At 42.5% G+C, this 16,526-nt stretch overlaps 1 long non-coding RNA gene across 2 annotated transcripts in view; it reads right to left on the bottom strand.

Moving 5' to 3' along the window:
- Positions 1-563: 563 nt before the first annotated feature.
- The window catches only part of LOC132814289 (uncharacterized), a 105,418-nt gene continuing 89,455 nt past the window's right edge, over positions 564-16,526 (bottom strand). The window contains exon 3 of one of the 2 annotated variants that reach the window (XR_009644348.1): positions 564-742. This is a non-coding gene — a long non-coding RNA (uncharacterized LOC132814289). Of the gene's footprint in view, positions 743-4,026; positions 4,113-16,526 lie in introns of those variants that run through there. The other variant, XR_009644349.1, reaches the window with a different exon arrangement.

Genomic DNA, 16,526 nt, shown 5'->3' with positions numbered 1-16,526 from the left:
TTGGTGGAAACGCCATCAGACTCTTTGGAAATGGCTAGAATTCAATTTCAAATGAGGCACCTTGAAAATGAGAAGGAATTGAAACAGTTTGAATTATGATGAAAAGTAGAAATAAAAGAAAGGGAAATGAAGAAGAACGAGAGAAAAGGACAGAAGAAAAGCAGAGAGTTTCAACTTAAAAAGTTAGCAATTAGAGAGGGAAGTTGACAGAGAAGGCGGTGATGAAGGTAGACGGTAGGCTGGATGTGGAGGTTAGTGAGGTTGAGCAACCCTATTGTAAACAATGGTCTAATGGGGATCTGTGTAAATGACTGTTCCTGTGTCCCAGTCTCGAACGGTTGAGTGACTGCCTCCTGCTCCTTTGTCACAGTCTCGAAGAGTTGAGTGACTGCCTCCTATTCCTGTGTCCCAGTCTCGAACAGTTGAATGACTGCCTCCTGTTCCTGTGTCAAAGTCTCGAACAGTTGAGTGACTGCCTCCTGTTCCTGTGTCCCAGTCTCGAACAGTGAGTGACTGCTTCCTGTTCCTTTGTCCCAGTCTCGAACAGTTGAGTGACTGCCTCCTGTCTCCGTGTACCAGGTTTCAGCAGCTGGGCGACTTCCTCCTAAGCAAAGTTTTGTGAAAGTAGATGTCCTCCTCCTGCTCCAGAGTAACAGGCTCCAATAGCTCTGTGCTTAACTGCTGCTTCTGTGGAATGGCCTCTTCACATTCTTTACAGCTTTTCTTGACTAAAAGCCTGTTTCTGTAAAACACCATCAAAATCTGAATGATGTATTTTCGTATTTGGCTGTCAGTAATTGAGCAAACAAGCTGACTGACAGAATTCAGAAGCTGAATAATCACCTTCTGTTCCAATGTTAAACACTTAATTGTCAATAGACTCTCAGAGATGGACAGCACAGAAAAAGATCCTTCGGTCTGATTATCCATACCGACCAACTATCCTAAATTAATCTCGTCCCCCTTGCCAGCAGTTGGCCCATCTCCCTCTAAACAATTCCCATGCGTGTATCCATCCAAATGCCTTTTAAATGGTGTAACTGTACCTGCCTCTACCACCTCTTTTGGCTGTTCAAACCACACATACAGCAGTCTCTATGTGAAAATGTTGTCCCTCATGTCCCTTTTTTAAATCGTTCCCCTCTCATCTTAAACCTTTTTCTTCTATATTTGGACTCGTCTATCCAGGGAAAAGACATTGACTGCTTACCTTATCTATGCCCCTCATGATTTTATAAACCTCTTTAAGGTCCCAACTCAGCAATAACATTTGAAAATATTCCCAACCTATTCACACACTCCCTATAATTCTCACCCTCCAACACCTGTAACATTCTTTCAAATCTCTTTTGCATCCTTTCAAGTTTGACAACATCTTTCCGACAGCAGGGAGCCCAGAATTAAAGGCAATATTACAAAAGTGGCCAAATATCCTGTACAGATCCAACACGTCATGCGAATGCTTAGAGTCAAAGCACACACCAATAAAGGGAAGATCAACAAGTGGCTTCTTCACTATGTTGTCTACCTGTGACGGCACTTTCAAGGAACTGAGAACCTGCACCACAAGGTGCCTCACAGTACAGCGATCTGGGTTTAATTCCATCCGTGAATGACTGACTGTGTGGTGTTTGTACATTCTCTCCGTGTCTGTGTGAGTTTCCTCCGGGTACTATGTTTTCCTCTGACAGTATAAAGGTATCCAGGTAAGGGTAGATTGACCATCCTAAATTGTGCATGGTACCCTGGGATGTGTGGGCGAGGTGGATTAGCCATGGGAAATGCAGGCTCAGCGGGATAGGGTCGGGGTTTGTCCAGCGGGATACTGTTGAGAGGGTCGGTGTGGCCTCGAAGGGTCGAATAGCCTGTTTCCTCAATGTAGGGATTCCATAATTTCTGTGGAGTTATCCTTGACTGGCGACTTTCAACAGGACCCTACCTATATTTCTTACTCTGATATTTCTTTCCAAAATGCAACACCTCACATTTATCTAAAATAAACTCCATCTGTCACTCCTCAGCTCACCTAATCAACATCTCATTATATTCTGAGACATTATTCTTCACTGTCGACGTTACCACCAAAATTGGAATTATCTACAAACTTACTGACCATACTTCACTTACTCAAGTACAAATGATTTGCATAAGTAACAAAAGACTCACTATTGATCTTTGTGGCACGCCACTAGTCACAGGTCTCAAAGTTCAATGAACAAATGTCCGCTGTCACGCCCTATCTCCAATATTCAAGAAAAAATTGGGCCTAAATGACGAGCTCTCCAGGATTCCCGGCAGTCTAACCTTGATAACTAGTCTACCATGTAGAACATTTTGGTTTTCTTACTGAATTGCATAAAGATAACATCTACTGTCCTGACGTCATCAATCATCTTCTTCACTTCCTCAAAAACTTCCACCCAGTCAGTGAGACGTGATCTCCAATGTACGAAGATCTCTTCAGTCCTTGTCTTTCCAAATGCATATACATCCTTTCAATCAACCCACCCCCTCCCAGCCCCCACCGCCAACAATTTAGTCACCATTGACGTCAGGCTCACCAATCTATAGTTAGCTGTATGTTCCTTACTTTCTTAAATAATGACACTATGTTAGCAGCCCTCCAGTCTTTTGACGCCTCACCAGTGTAAATCAACAATACAGATATATCAGCAAAAGACTTGAGCAATCTCTTTCCGAGCTTCCCACAAACTTCTGGGATACAACTGATCAGGTCACAGGGATTTGTTCACCTTTGTATGTTTTAAAATGTCCGATATCTCCTTGTAATACAGATACTATTCAAGATATCACTATATATTTCTTCCTTCTCTCACTGTTGTAAGCTCCTCTACATTAAATACTGAGGAGAAATACTTGTTTAGTAACCCTTCCATCTCCTATGGTTACGCACATAGGTAGCTTTACTGACCTGTAAGGTGCCCTATTCTCTCCCTAGTTATTATTTTGCCATTAAAGGAAGTGTACAGTTGCATCAATGCCTCGTTAACCCTATTTCTAAAGCCATCTCATGTCCATATTTTTCTGGCTGGAGTTCCCCATTGACTATACACTTACTTCCCTGATACCCCTCTCGGGACTCACTTGATCTCAGCTCTGTTTACCTGGCATATGCCTCCTTCCTTATCTTGACCAGAGCATCAATATATCTAGCCATCCTGCACTCCCTGCACCCACCAGCCTTGCCCATCTCACTAATAGGAACACGATGGCTCTGGACTCTCTGACACCAAGTTGTAATCGCCTTGCATTTTCCAACCATCCCTTTACCTGCAATTAGGGTATGCTAATCAACCTTTCACAGGGCTCACCTAACACTTTCAAAATTGACCTTATTCAAAGTAGGAACTTTAATGTTTACATCAGGGCGTTCCTATTCCACAACTAGTTTGAAACTAATATTTATGTGTAACAGATTTGAAAGTTACATGAACACTTCCTGCCCCTCTGGAACAGGTTCGAGAGGCTGAGTTGGCTCCTGTTTCGATTGAGCTTATTGTTGCTACCATTCAATTTGAAACTACACACGTGACAGGGCGAGAAAACCTAAATTTTGACACCTTGTGGAGACTTGGATGGAGAAAGACAAAGGCATTCTGTGGCAGGAGTAAAATGACTGAAATCGGAATAGTTGTGAACATTTGTATGCTCAGAGTCAATGTAATACATATGCATTTCCGTCGACTAATAGATGAAGATTAGGAGGTCTAAAATGAATCCACATTTGTATATTGATGGATTATTTTATTAAAGAATGAGTTGTGAAGATACTATCATTGTAAAACGTTTATTTTCCCTTGTGTTTTTTTTTGAAGAGAGGTTATAAAGGCAGAGATGCAGAACTGCTGTCTGAAAACAGTTTAAGTAAATAATTGAGATTTTAGGTTTTATTAAAACGGTGGTAACAATGGAAGGGCAGTGGCCAGCTCTCCCAGACCAGGGTTTTTCGTTTTGTTTTTAGCTGCAGCATTCAGAAGCTGTTGGAGATACCAGAATGGTTGGAAGTTTCAATAAATGATCCCCAGCTGCTTTTCCGTCTGAGATCTCTGTTGATGTTATGACCTCCCGGATTGGCAAACTGCTGTAAGGATCTGCATTTGAATATACAAAGCAAAGCAGTGTAAACCAAGAAGGTACGGTATCTATTGTTTGTGTAAGTGTTCCAACATATAAGCTCTCCCAAAATATTCTTTTCTTTGATTTTATTTTAACTAAAGTATTTGAATAGATTATATTTTGCTTAATGTTGAGTGGTTTGACCAGTCACAACATATCTGGAACGCACACCTCCCATCTATATTCAAAATAAGGAAAGGTTTGGGTCTAAGCGGCCTTCTTAAAATATTTTGGGGAGATGTGGACTGGTCTACAACACTTGTAGCCAAGGGATTTGTGGTGAATCCTGTAATTGAAAATTAAGTGCAGGGACTGGGGATGGTTTGCTGAAGGATGTGCTGTGAGCTGCCTCAGACATGCAAGGAGACCTGAGGATTTGGTGACCCAAGTCTGGATGCAGCATCTGCGTCTGTTACATGAACAACAAATGGAACAGAGGCTGCAGAGAGGGGAACTCTGAAACCACGTCGTGAGTGTGTGTGGGGAAAGGGATCTGCTGTATCCACATTGGTTTTTCCAGGTACAGCTTCCCAAGCTTCACTTAACCCAGGAGCAGAGTGTGAGGGGACATTGACTGAACAAGGAGCTGGTCATAGAATGCATCACCTCCACCTCCTTCAACACGACCTGCAGTTTCACTCCAGGGGGAGGATGGTGCTGGCAGTGGCTGTTATGGTCACTGTTTCTCACACAGCTTCTATGACCAGAACATTCCAGGCTGGAAAAGGTGACACATCCATCATTTCACAATATCTCAACATCAATGTCACCATTTGGTGATGGAGGATATATATGGTGGATGAGGTAAATACATTGTTTCTCCCACAGCAGGGAGCTTCCGGGTATATCCAATGTAGTGGGATTTCTGATGGTGTAAAGCGCATCTGCAAAGTACCCATGTCAATGGGGAGAGGATTTCTCTCTCTATTAATGTAACGCATGCACAGTATATCATGTTGGTGAATACTAACTGTCCTGGTAGCAGTCATGGCCTCTTCATTCAGAAGCAGTCAGCCATTTTCATCGTCATCGGGTCTCCACGTGGGAAGAAATGAATATATCTTGGATAAAGGATATCCTCTTGATGCAGGTTTCAAAACACCATCCCCACCATCAATCAACCACATCAAAGTATTCCATGTGCACGCAGAGCAATGGGGTCACTTGGAGTGTCTGGGAGCTGACAAACAGGGATGGAGCCAACCCTGCCATTTCTGAACGGGTCAGAGTGAACCTCCCAGTACACAGTTTTACTAAGTCCTGTAATCCCTCTCCATTTCAGTAACATATTGCCTTCCATTATTTCTGTAAATGAAATGACAGTTTATATCATGTTAGATTCCACCTGACAAACTATTATCTATTGTCTTTACCTCTCTGAATCTATTTGCAGACTCTCCACCCTCTCTTCATAATTTAATCTCTTGCTTATCACAGCGACATCACCAAACGCAGCATCTGTATATCTGTTCCATCTTCCTGATCATTAATATAGACTGTAAATAGTTGAAAACCCAGCGCTGGTCACTGTGTGGCGCGACTGGTTACGTTCTCTTTAACTGATTTATCCTGAGTGCCTGCTTCCTGTATGATACCCAATCCTCCCTCATTCCTATACAACACAGTTGAAGAGTTGAATAAGAGCAATGAGCATCTGTGAGGAATCCAACCGCTCGATGAGGCTGATGTCAACTCGGCCTCTGTTCCCTTTTCGTGCCATCTCTCCATCCTAACACTCTAGTCTCTTGTTGTAGATTGCGCCACATGAAAAAAAATCCACCCACATCTACACTTTTAATCACTTTTCGAATTTTAAAGAACTCAATGACATTTCCTTTCATTCTTATAAACTCGAGCGTATAAGCCTAAACTGCTCAATTTCCCTTCATAAGACAAGCACTTCAAATATGGAATCAATCTAATGAAGCTCTTCTGAACTGCCTCCAATGGAAATACCTCATTCTGCAGGACACCCAAACTGTACTCCAGTTGCAGCCTCACAAATGCCTTGCATAGCTACACCAACACTCCCTACTCTATCCTTTTATAAGTAAACACTGAAATTATGCTTGCATTTCTCATTACTTGCAGTACCTGTATGCAGGTTTTCTGTGGTATGCAAGCAGACATCCAGATCCCTCTGCATCTAAGCACTTTGAACTTTCTCGCCATTTAGATAATAATTTGTCTCTCCATTAATACTGGCCAACTTGAATAGCACCATTTTTTTTTCTCGAAGTTTGTGAAGATTTGTAGCTCAAGTTGAGATTTGGGGTGTATGTTTGCTCCTTGAGCTGTAGTTTTGATATCCAGACGTTTCCTTACCTGGCTAGGCAACATCATCAGTGGCGACCTCCAAATGAAGCGAAACTGTTGTCTCCTGCTTTCTATTTATATCTTTCTCCTGGATGTGGTTTCTGGGGTTTGTGGTGATGTCATTTCCGGTTCGTTTTCTGAGGAGTTGATTGATGGCATCTAGATTTATGTGTTGTTTATGGCGTTGTGGTTGGAGTGCCAGGCCTCTAGGAATTCTCTGGCATGCCTTTGCTTAGCCTGTCCCAGGATAGATGTTTTGTCCCAGTCAAAATGGTGGATTTTTTCATCCGTGTGTAGGGCTATGAGTGAGAGAAGGTCGTGTCTTTTTGTGGCTAGCTGCTGTTCGTGTATCCTGGTGGTTAACTTTCTTCCTGTTTGTCCTACGTAGTGTTTGTGGCAGTCCTTGTATGGAATTTTGTAGATGTGATTGGTTTTGCCCATGGGTTGTACTGTGTCTTTTAAGTTTGTTAGTTTTTGTTTTAGAGTGTTGGTGGGTTTGTGTGCTACGAGGATTCCGAGGAGTCTCAGTAGTCTGGCTGTCATTTCTGAAACTTCTTTGATGTATGGTAAGGTGGTTAGGGTTTCTGGCTGTGTTTGGTCTGATTGTCGTGGTTTGTCCTTGAGGAATCTGCGCACTGTATTTGTTGAGAATCCGTTCATCTTGAATATGTCGTATAGATGGTTCTCCGCTGTTTTGCGTATCTCGTCTGAGCTACAGTGTGTGGTGGTTCGTTGGAATAGTGTCCTGATACAGCTTCGTTTGTGTGTGTCGGGATGATTGCTGGTGTAGTTAAGTATTTGGTCAGCGTTTGTCAGTTTTCTCTATATGCAGGTTTGTAGTTTTCCATTGTCCTTTCTTTCGACTGTGACGTCCAGGAATGCGAGTTTGTTGTCGGTTTCTTCCTCCTTGGTGAACTTTATGCCTGTGAGAGTGTTGTTGATGATGTTAAATGTCTCTTCTATCTTGTTTCATTTTGTGATGCCAAAAGTGTCATCTACATAGCGAACCCAGATATTTGGTTTGATGATTGGTAGGGCTGTTTCTAGTCCTTGCATTACCGCTTCGACTATGAATCCTGATAAAGTGGAGATCCCATGGGTGTGTCGTTGGTTTGCTTGTAGACTATGTTTTTGAAGGTGAAGTGGGTGGTGAGGCACAGGTCCATTAGCTTCATGATGTTTTCGTTGGTAATGTGATTGATGGTGGTTGGTGTGTGTGGGATGGTCTCTTCTAAAAGTGTGGTAAGTGTTTCCGTTGCCAGGTCGATGTTAAAGGAGGTGAACAGTGCTGTTATGTCGAATGAGATCATTGCTTCGTCTTCCTTTATGTTGGCGATTTTGATGATTTTTAGGACTTCCTGGGTGGAGTGGATGGAGTGTTGTGACTCTTCTACTAGGTATTTTAGTCTTGCGTGTAGTTCTTTGGCTAGTCTGTAAATTGGTGTTCTGGGTAGTGCGACTATGGGTCTGAGGGGGGCTCCTGGTTTATGGATTCTTGGTAGTCCGAAGAATTGTGGGGTATTGGTCCCATCGGGTTTCATTTTCTGGAATTCTGTCTTGGTTAATTGTCCGGAATTGTGTAATTTTCTTAGGAGATAAGTAATTTTGTTTCCTAGTTGTGTGGTCAGGTCAAGCGCCACCTGTTGGTAGGTGTTGGTGCCTGCGAGTAGTGCATTAGATTTTTCTCTGTCGTCCCTTCTGTTCAGGATGACTGTGAGCGACCTTTGTCTTCAGGTAATATAATGATGTCTTTGTCTTTTTTGAGGTTTTCTAGGGCTTTCTTTTCTTGTGTGGTCAGTTTGTTTCCTTCCCTCTTTCGGCTGAGAATAGGTGCAACTGTCTGCCTGATCGTTTGTTGTGTTTCTTCCATGAGATTGTTGCCCTTCAATGTGGGTTATAATGCCGCTAGTAATTCCTTCTTGTCAGCGTCTCGGTAATTGAAATTTAATCCTTTGACTAGTAGCGCTTTTTCTGTGTCTGATAGGGTCCGGTCTGATAAGTTCTTTATCCATGCCCCTGTGTTAGCGGTTTTGTGTTTTTTTTGTGAGTTTGTCCAGTTTTTTCTTCACGTCCCGATTTTTCTTTATCTGTCTTTGTCGGTGTTTGGTGTTGATGGCTTGTTCTATCACGTCTGACCATACTTGGTTTGTTGCTTGTTTGAATAACGGCTTTTGGCGCGCAATTTCCCGTTTGTATTTTCAGAGTCTGTGGTGGGCGTCATTGATTAATTCTCGGAGCATTCTGTGGCCGTTTTGTTCTGTTAAACTTCTGGCTTGAGGTGTTTTTATCGGAGTTTATATTGCAGACATTTTGGCAGTAGTTGTTTTCTTAAACATTCATGCAGGAAGTACAGTTGTTCGCGAGTGGAACTCTCTCGGATGGCATTCCTTTCCCATCTACGGGCAAGTTGTAGCGTGTTGCGCCCATGGTTTTTGCAAGGTTTGTGAAGGTTTGTAGCTCAGGTTGAGATTTAGGATGTTGGTTTGCTCGCTGAGCTGTAGGTTTGATATCCAGACGTTTCATTACCTGGCTAGATAACATCAATGGTGGCGACCTCCAAGTGAAGCAAAGCTGTTGTCTCCTGCTTTCTATTTATATCTTTCTCCTGGATGGGGTTCCTGGGGTTTGTGGTGATGTCATTTCCGGTTCGTTTTCTGAGGAGTTGATAGAGGGCATCTAGATCTATGTGTTTGTTTATGTCGTTGTGGTTGGAGTGCCAGGCCTCTTGGAATTCTCTGGCATGTCTTTGCTTAGCCTGTCCCAGGATAGATGTGTTGTCCCAGTCGAAATGGTGGCTTTTCTTTGTGGTGGCACTCCAAACACAACGCCAGAAACAAACATATAGACTTAGATGCCATCTATCAATCTCTCAGAAAACGAACAGGAAATGACATCACCACAAACCCCAGGAACCCCATCCAGGAGAAAGATATAAATAGAAAGCAGGAGACAACAGCTTCGCTTCACCTGGAGGTCGCCACTGATGATGTTACCTCGCCAGGTAACGAAATGTCTGGATATCAAACCCACAGAACAGCGAGCAAACATACACCCTAAAAGCCCCATATTTCTTCACTTTAATTTACCTTGCTAAATGTTGGCCCATTCACCCAACCTATCCATATAGATTTAAAATCTCTTGCACCATCATTCCGAAGTAATTTCCCACCGATGTTAGTGTCACCTGAAAATGTGGCATCGTATTTTCGATCCCATCAACAGAGTACAGTCATTCCATCGATCGCAAATGGTTGAGGCATGAGTCCTGAAATCAATGTCACCCCACAAATTGCATTTGCCAAAAGAAAATTATATATTTATTCCATCTGACTCCATTTTGTTGGTTCACCAATCCTCCAACCAAGCTAATAAATTACTCCTAAACCCATGTTGTCTGATCTTACCATTACTCTTTGGAGAAGCGACATATCTGATGCCTTCAGGAAGGCCAGATATGTTCCATCTCCAGGATTCCCACGACCCACCTTGTTTGTGACATCTTCAAATAACTCAAGCAAACAATTCAGACACGGTTTAGCCTTCGTAAAACCATGTTGACTCTGATGGATTGTGGTTTAACTTTGCAAATGTCCTGAACAATGGACTCTAACAATTTGCCTTAAATTACAATAGTTTATTGTTACACTTTCGTCCTTAATGTATACCATTATTACAAGTTCTTCCCTTTCGAAAAGCTTTACGTTTTCTTTGAATTCCTGTTTAAAAGGCACACGTTTTTAAGAGATTTGGTCCAAATGCTGTGTAAGAGCCACGTGTGGCTGAATGGACTCATCATCCTGCTGGTGTACACACTCGATGGGCTGACGTCTTTCTGGTGTTCCCATGTTGCCATCTCCAAGGCCAGAATGACATCCTCCTGTTGATGCTTTAGAGGATTGGGAGATTATGGAATCTTACTGTTGCTGTGTAACATTTTGAGGGGCTGATGGGTCTTCTCATACTTCTCATAACAGGTGGAAATACTGAACGTTCTCCTCATGTATTCCGGAGATGGGACCGAGGGATTGATTGGTCTTCTCTTGTTCCCACACAACAGACACTTGTCTAAATTGCCTCTTCCTTTCTCATGACAGAAGTGTCAGATAGTTTTTAATCCTTATCCAATTCCCTTGCAATAGGCTCGGTGGGTCTGAATGGCCTCCTGTTATCCCAGTGTAACAATCTCCAGTCACTGTGTGACCTCTTCCAGTTCCTATGTTACAGACTTGAGGAGGCTGAATGGACTGATCCTGTTGCTGTTTAACAGGATACTGGTGCAGCATGGCCTACTGTTATAGGCTCGAGGGGCTGATTGGCCTCCTTCTCTAAATGTATATCAGGCTCCAGGGGCTGAATAGCCTCGTCCTGTTTTGGTGTAACAGGGTCGAAGGCCTGAATATCCTCCTGTTGTTCCTGTGTAACAGGCTGGAGAACGGAACGGATTCTTCCACTATCTGTGTAATTCACTTCACTTGTTCACTCCTTCTGCCATTTATGTTCAAATAAGTTCATCTTTAATTTTTGTAAACTCCAATGACTACTGGGCCAACCTGATCATTCTTTCGTTATAAGCCAGCACCTTCATTGCAGGAACCAGTTGAGGGAACCATCTCTGAGCTGCTTCCAATATAACAACATCCTTTCTTCATTGAAGAGATTAAATCTGTACAGACTACTCTGGATGTGATCTCACCATGAGCCTGTACAGCAGCAGCAACACTTTACCGGCCGGTTGTAAGGTTCCCACCCAGGTTAGAGCAGTCTCAGCTCTCTGGGGGGATACAGAGCATTGTTGGAAGATCATTGTCCTTCTCTACTCCATCAGCATAACGGGAGATCTGGAGTAATTAAAGTTGAGAAGATCATAAATGATGTGGCGAGATGATCTCTACCATCAATCTCCCCAGAGCCCACATCGCTCAGATTCCACAGAATCTAGTAAGGTGGAGATTAAAAAAAACAGCAAGGAGGAGCAAACATTGATGGGAGTTATATATCAAAGTGAAAGCTGCAATACAAATGTTGGACATGCTATAAAACAGGAAATGAGATATACACATTTGTGGGTACTGCAGTGATAATGTACTGTTTAAGTTATATCTAAACTGTGTTAACCCAACTGAATGCTAATGCTGGGAAAAATGGATTTCAAGACCACGTGTGAGATGGTTTACATGAGCATTATGTTCAGCACTGAGCTCGATATCAGGTGATTTAGGAATTGATGTTGAGTGATCAGAAGAGCTAATTGAAAAATTTGCTGGAAAGGACATTTTGGGAACAGTGATCACAATGTACTGGTTTTCTTTTATGCTGTGTGAGTACACGACAGTTTTTGTTTTATTTGAAGTAACTGTTATAAATTTGAATCATGCAAGCCATCAAGGTGTGAGGTGGAAGTGGGGACTACAGATGCTGGAGATCAGAGGCAAAGAGTGTGGTGATGGAAAAGCACAGTCAGGCAGCATACTAAGAGCAGATAAATCGATGTTTCGGGCATAAGCCCTTCATCAGGAATGAAGCTTATGGGCCAAGGGGGCTGAGGGATAAATGAGAAGGGGGTGAGGTAGGGGAGAGGTTAGCAGGGATTGTGGTAGGTAGATGAAGGTAGGGTGGAAAGTGATAGGTGATGAAGGGAGACAGACCGCCTCATCTACTGCATCCATTGAATCCAATGTGTTCTTCTCTACATTGGCGAGGCAGAAGGTCAACTTGTGGAACATTTCAGAGAACATCTCTGGGACAGCGTCATTGAACAATTCCATCGCCTTGTGGTTGAGCACTTTAACTCCCCTTCCCACTCTGCCAAGGACATGTGGGTCCTGCACCTGCTCCATCGCCAAACCCGAGCCACCAGAAGCCTGCAGGAAGAAAGCCTCCTCTTCTGCCTTGGGACCCTCCAAACACAGGGGATCATAGTGGATGTCCCCTTTTCCCCTAATCCCACCCTATCCCACTCCAACCCTCCAAGTCAGCACCGCCCTTTTGTCCATTCCTATGCGTCCACCTTCCTTCCTATCAATCTGGTCCACCCCCCTCTCCGTGTATCACTTTCAACCCCACCTTCACTTACCTATTTGATGAAAGGAAGCAGCTTAGAAAAATGCCAAGTTGTAGTAATCCACTGGATTCAGAGAAATGTAGGACCCACCAAAGGATGACCAAGAAACTGAGAAGAAAATCGAAAAGAGAAAAAACATGCAAACGAAAGAAAAACATAAAAACTGCTAAAAAGCATTTATCAAGGTATGAAAAAAAAATAAAAACAAGGTCAAATGTGGAACAGTTGGTGTGCGTTCAGGATAGTTTATTGCACAGAACAGAGAAATCTCAGGGAAAAGAAACAGTTTATTTGCATCTATCATCATTGGGAGAATGTCCAGAAATTCTTCCAGAAATACCAAGTGACCATGGGACTTGTGTAAGTAAAGTCTAAGATTATTCTTATCAATGTTGAGGTCATCTTTGAAAAGGAAGCTGGATTGAATATTTATAAATCTGACAGACCAGATGTACTTCATAAATGATTTATGAGGAAGCAGCAATAGACATGTTGATTGCATTGCGGATTTTTACTTTATCTTCCGACACATTCCCGAAAGGCATTTAGCCAATCTGTATAAGGCAAAGGTTACAAATATTATCCAACCATTTAAGAAAGGATGAAGATGGAGAGGGGTGAACTACAGAGCACTTATCTTGTCATCCGCAGTCGGGTGTCTGCTGGACTCGATTACAAAGAACATGCGACTACACATGTAGAAGGTAATAACATAACTTGGGAGGGTGAGAATATACCGATGAAAGGAAAACCAGAAGTGGCAAACATTTTTTTTTGGAATGGTTTGAAGATGATTCTTGTGGATATAGGCAATGAAGAACCAATGGATAACGTAGAGTTGAATATTCATGAGATTTCTTTTTAAAAACTCACAAAGTAAGCTCATCAGAAAAGTTAAAGCGAGAGGTATTAGGAAGAACAGATGAAAATAGCAAAGAAAAAATTAGTTTTACATTCAGGTGATTGTAATTGGAACATAGAAGACGTCATGCACCAGTTGTATCGAGTGTTCATGAAAGTATTTTGTATTGTTCGGAGTCACAATCTAAGAAATAAGATATTGACTACAGAGGAACTGCAAAAGGTATTATGCAGATTCATCCCTAAAACGGCAAGATTTTCTGATGTGGAAACTCACCCTGTGATCTCGAGTTTTGAAATATGAGAGGTTGTTGCGGTGAAACTTAGAAACATAGAGGGGACTGAATAACAGGGACATGGAGAAGTACAAGTAGGTGAGATCTGGGAGAATCCCACGATATTCTACACGGACAAGTAGAGCAGAATAATCAGCAAACAAGTAGTGTCCATTAGAAACCAAAGGGGCAATCTGTGTGTCAAGCTGGAGAACATTGATGGATTGTTACATGAGACCTTCACATCTATTTTACTTTAGAGACAGAGAAGACAAGTACAGAATTCAAGGAGATGGATGGGAAAACTCTTGAACAGATTGATGTAAAATACGAGAAAGGATTTGAGGCTTTGTTCTGTATAAATTTGGACCTATCTCCATGTCTGAATGAGTAGTATCACAGGCTGCTGTTGGGGTGAATGGAGGAAAGACTCTGACTGAATATTTTAATTAGAATCTGACCATAGGGGAGGTGCCAGAGAACTGGAGAACTGCTAACACGATTCCACTTCACAGTTCGGGTGGGAGAGATAGACCAGGGAACAATAGACGAGCGAGTATTAGGTCACTGTTAAGGAAACTACTGGACAAAATAGGGAAGGAGAAAATTGAACTCCAATCAGAGTCGCAAGGTCTGATCAGGGATAACCATCATGACTTTATCAGAAGGAAGTGACATGTAATGAATTTGATTGAATTAGTTTGAGGAGGTCGATTGGTTAGCTTTGTAGGAAAGCCTTTGACAAATTTCCAGCTGGGAAACTGAAAAATAATGTAAAATCTCGCAATATAAATGATAACTTGACAAGTTACAACGAAAATTGTCTTAGTGGCAGGAGGCAGAGGGTAGTGAGAGAAGGCTGTTTGTGTGACTGGAGACCAGTGTCCCCTGGTGTACCACAGGGATCAGTGACGTGTCCCTTATTGTTTGTGTTATTCATAACAAAAACAAATGTGAATGTGGAGGGGGCTAGGTGGAGGGGCAGGGAGGTGTGATAAGTAAGTGTACGTTTGACATAAAGGTTGGTTCGCATTGAGCAGGAAGGCCTTAAGTTACAGGAAGATGAAGATGAAATGGTCAGATGGGCAGATCAATAACAGATAGAATGTAACCCTGATAAATATGAGGTGATGCACATTGGGAGAAGGAACCAGGCAGTGGAGGACTCAATGAATGGCAGCACACTGGGAAGCTCAGATTGTGCTTCTCCACACATCCCTGAATGTGACTGGACAGGTTAATGCTTAAAAATGTGTTGCTGGAAAAGCGCAACAGGTCAGGCAGCATCAAAGGAGCAGGAGAATCGATGTTTTGGGCAGATTCCTGAAGAAGGGCTTATGCTCGAAACGGCGATTCTCCTGCTCATTTGATTCTGCCTGACCTGCTGCGCTTTTCCAGCAACATATTTTTTCAGCACTGATCTCCAGCATCTGCAGTCCTCACTTTCTCCTGGACAGGTTAATGGACTAGTTAAGAATTGGACCTTGAGTGTTGTGTTTCCTAATCAGGGCGTCGAATATAAGAGCTTTCAGGGCTTTGGTTCGGCCAAAATGGAATACTGTATGTAGCTCTGGGAGCCACATTCCAGGAAGGATGTGATTGCACTGGAGGGAGTGCAGAGGTGATTCACCAGGATGTCCCCTGGGATGGAGCATATCAGCTATGGAGAGAGGCTGGATAAGCTCGGGTTGTTTACTTTGGAGCAGAGAAAGCTGAGGGGTCAGTGATTCAGAAGGATAAGATTATAAGCGACACGGACAGGGGGGATAGACAGCAGCTGTTCCTGTTAGTCAGAGGGTCAAGAACAAAGGAGCACACTTTTAAAGTGAAAAGTTTGAGGTTCAGAGATGATTTAAACATTTTTTCACCTCGAGGTGTGGGCTTCTGGGATTACTTACTGAGAGGGGAATTATCACGAGTAACCTCACAATCGTTAAAAAGTATTTGGACAAGCACTTGGAAGTGTCATAACATTCCAGGCTATGGGACTGCTGTAGAAAGTGAGACTAATATAGATCGTGCTGTACTTCTGTTGGCACAGAGTCTATGCCCCTGTGAGTGTACCATGTGGAAGGTAAATTATTGGAGCATTTTAAGGCAGGAATTGATGGGTTTCTGAAGAGTTATAATCATAAGGGTTATAAGTGTGAACTGTAATAGCTTGTTAAATTATGTCAATGCGAGAAATATGAGAAAACAAGTGTAGTTTTCTTCCAGTTTGGAACCAGAGAATGGAGAGTGGGGAACAGGGAAATGGCAGAACTATGAAGCCACTACTTCAGTTCTGTCTTCACAAAACTTTCTAACAATATAAGGAAAACCAAGTCTGATGTGGGAAAATGATAGAGTACGTGGGACATAGAACATAGTAAGTAAATGGTTTAGCAGAAATTATTGTGGCTGAAAGTAATAGTCACAGACAACACTAACATAGATTTATGAAATGGGAATTATGTTTGAGAAGCAGACTGGCTGACAAATGAAAGAGCAGTAATGGATGTAAAACATTTTGATTTTTAGGAAAATGCTAGTAAAGCTCCAAGCCCAATTTGCAATATCAAATCTGAGTGGATTGGGGCCAATATATGGACATGTTTCGAGAATGGGACAGCTGGCAGTAAACAGTGAATAGAAATAAACAGACTCATCAAGCAACAGCCTGACATTGTCTGTAAGGTATGATTCTGTGAGTATGACTATGACCTAGACACCTCATCACCTTCCCCGGATATGTCCTGTCTCATCAGCAGGATGGACACAGCAGAGGTGGCGGCACAGTGGGATGCAGTTAGAAGGGAATTGCTCTTGGAGTCCTCAACAGTGACTCCATATCCCATGGCATTAGTTTGCATTTGGGAAAGGAAACCTCCTGCTGA

This window comes from Hemiscyllium ocellatum, unplaced genomic scaffold (genome assembly GCF_020745735.1).
Source record: "Hemiscyllium ocellatum isolate sHemOce1 unplaced genomic scaffold, sHemOce1.pat.X.cur. scaffold_793_pat_ctg1, whole genome shotgun sequence".
Lineage (NCBI taxonomy): Eukaryota > Metazoa > Chordata > Chondrichthyes > Orectolobiformes > Hemiscylliidae > Hemiscyllium > Hemiscyllium ocellatum.
This window is presented reverse-complemented; position numbering and strand designations above follow the sequence as displayed.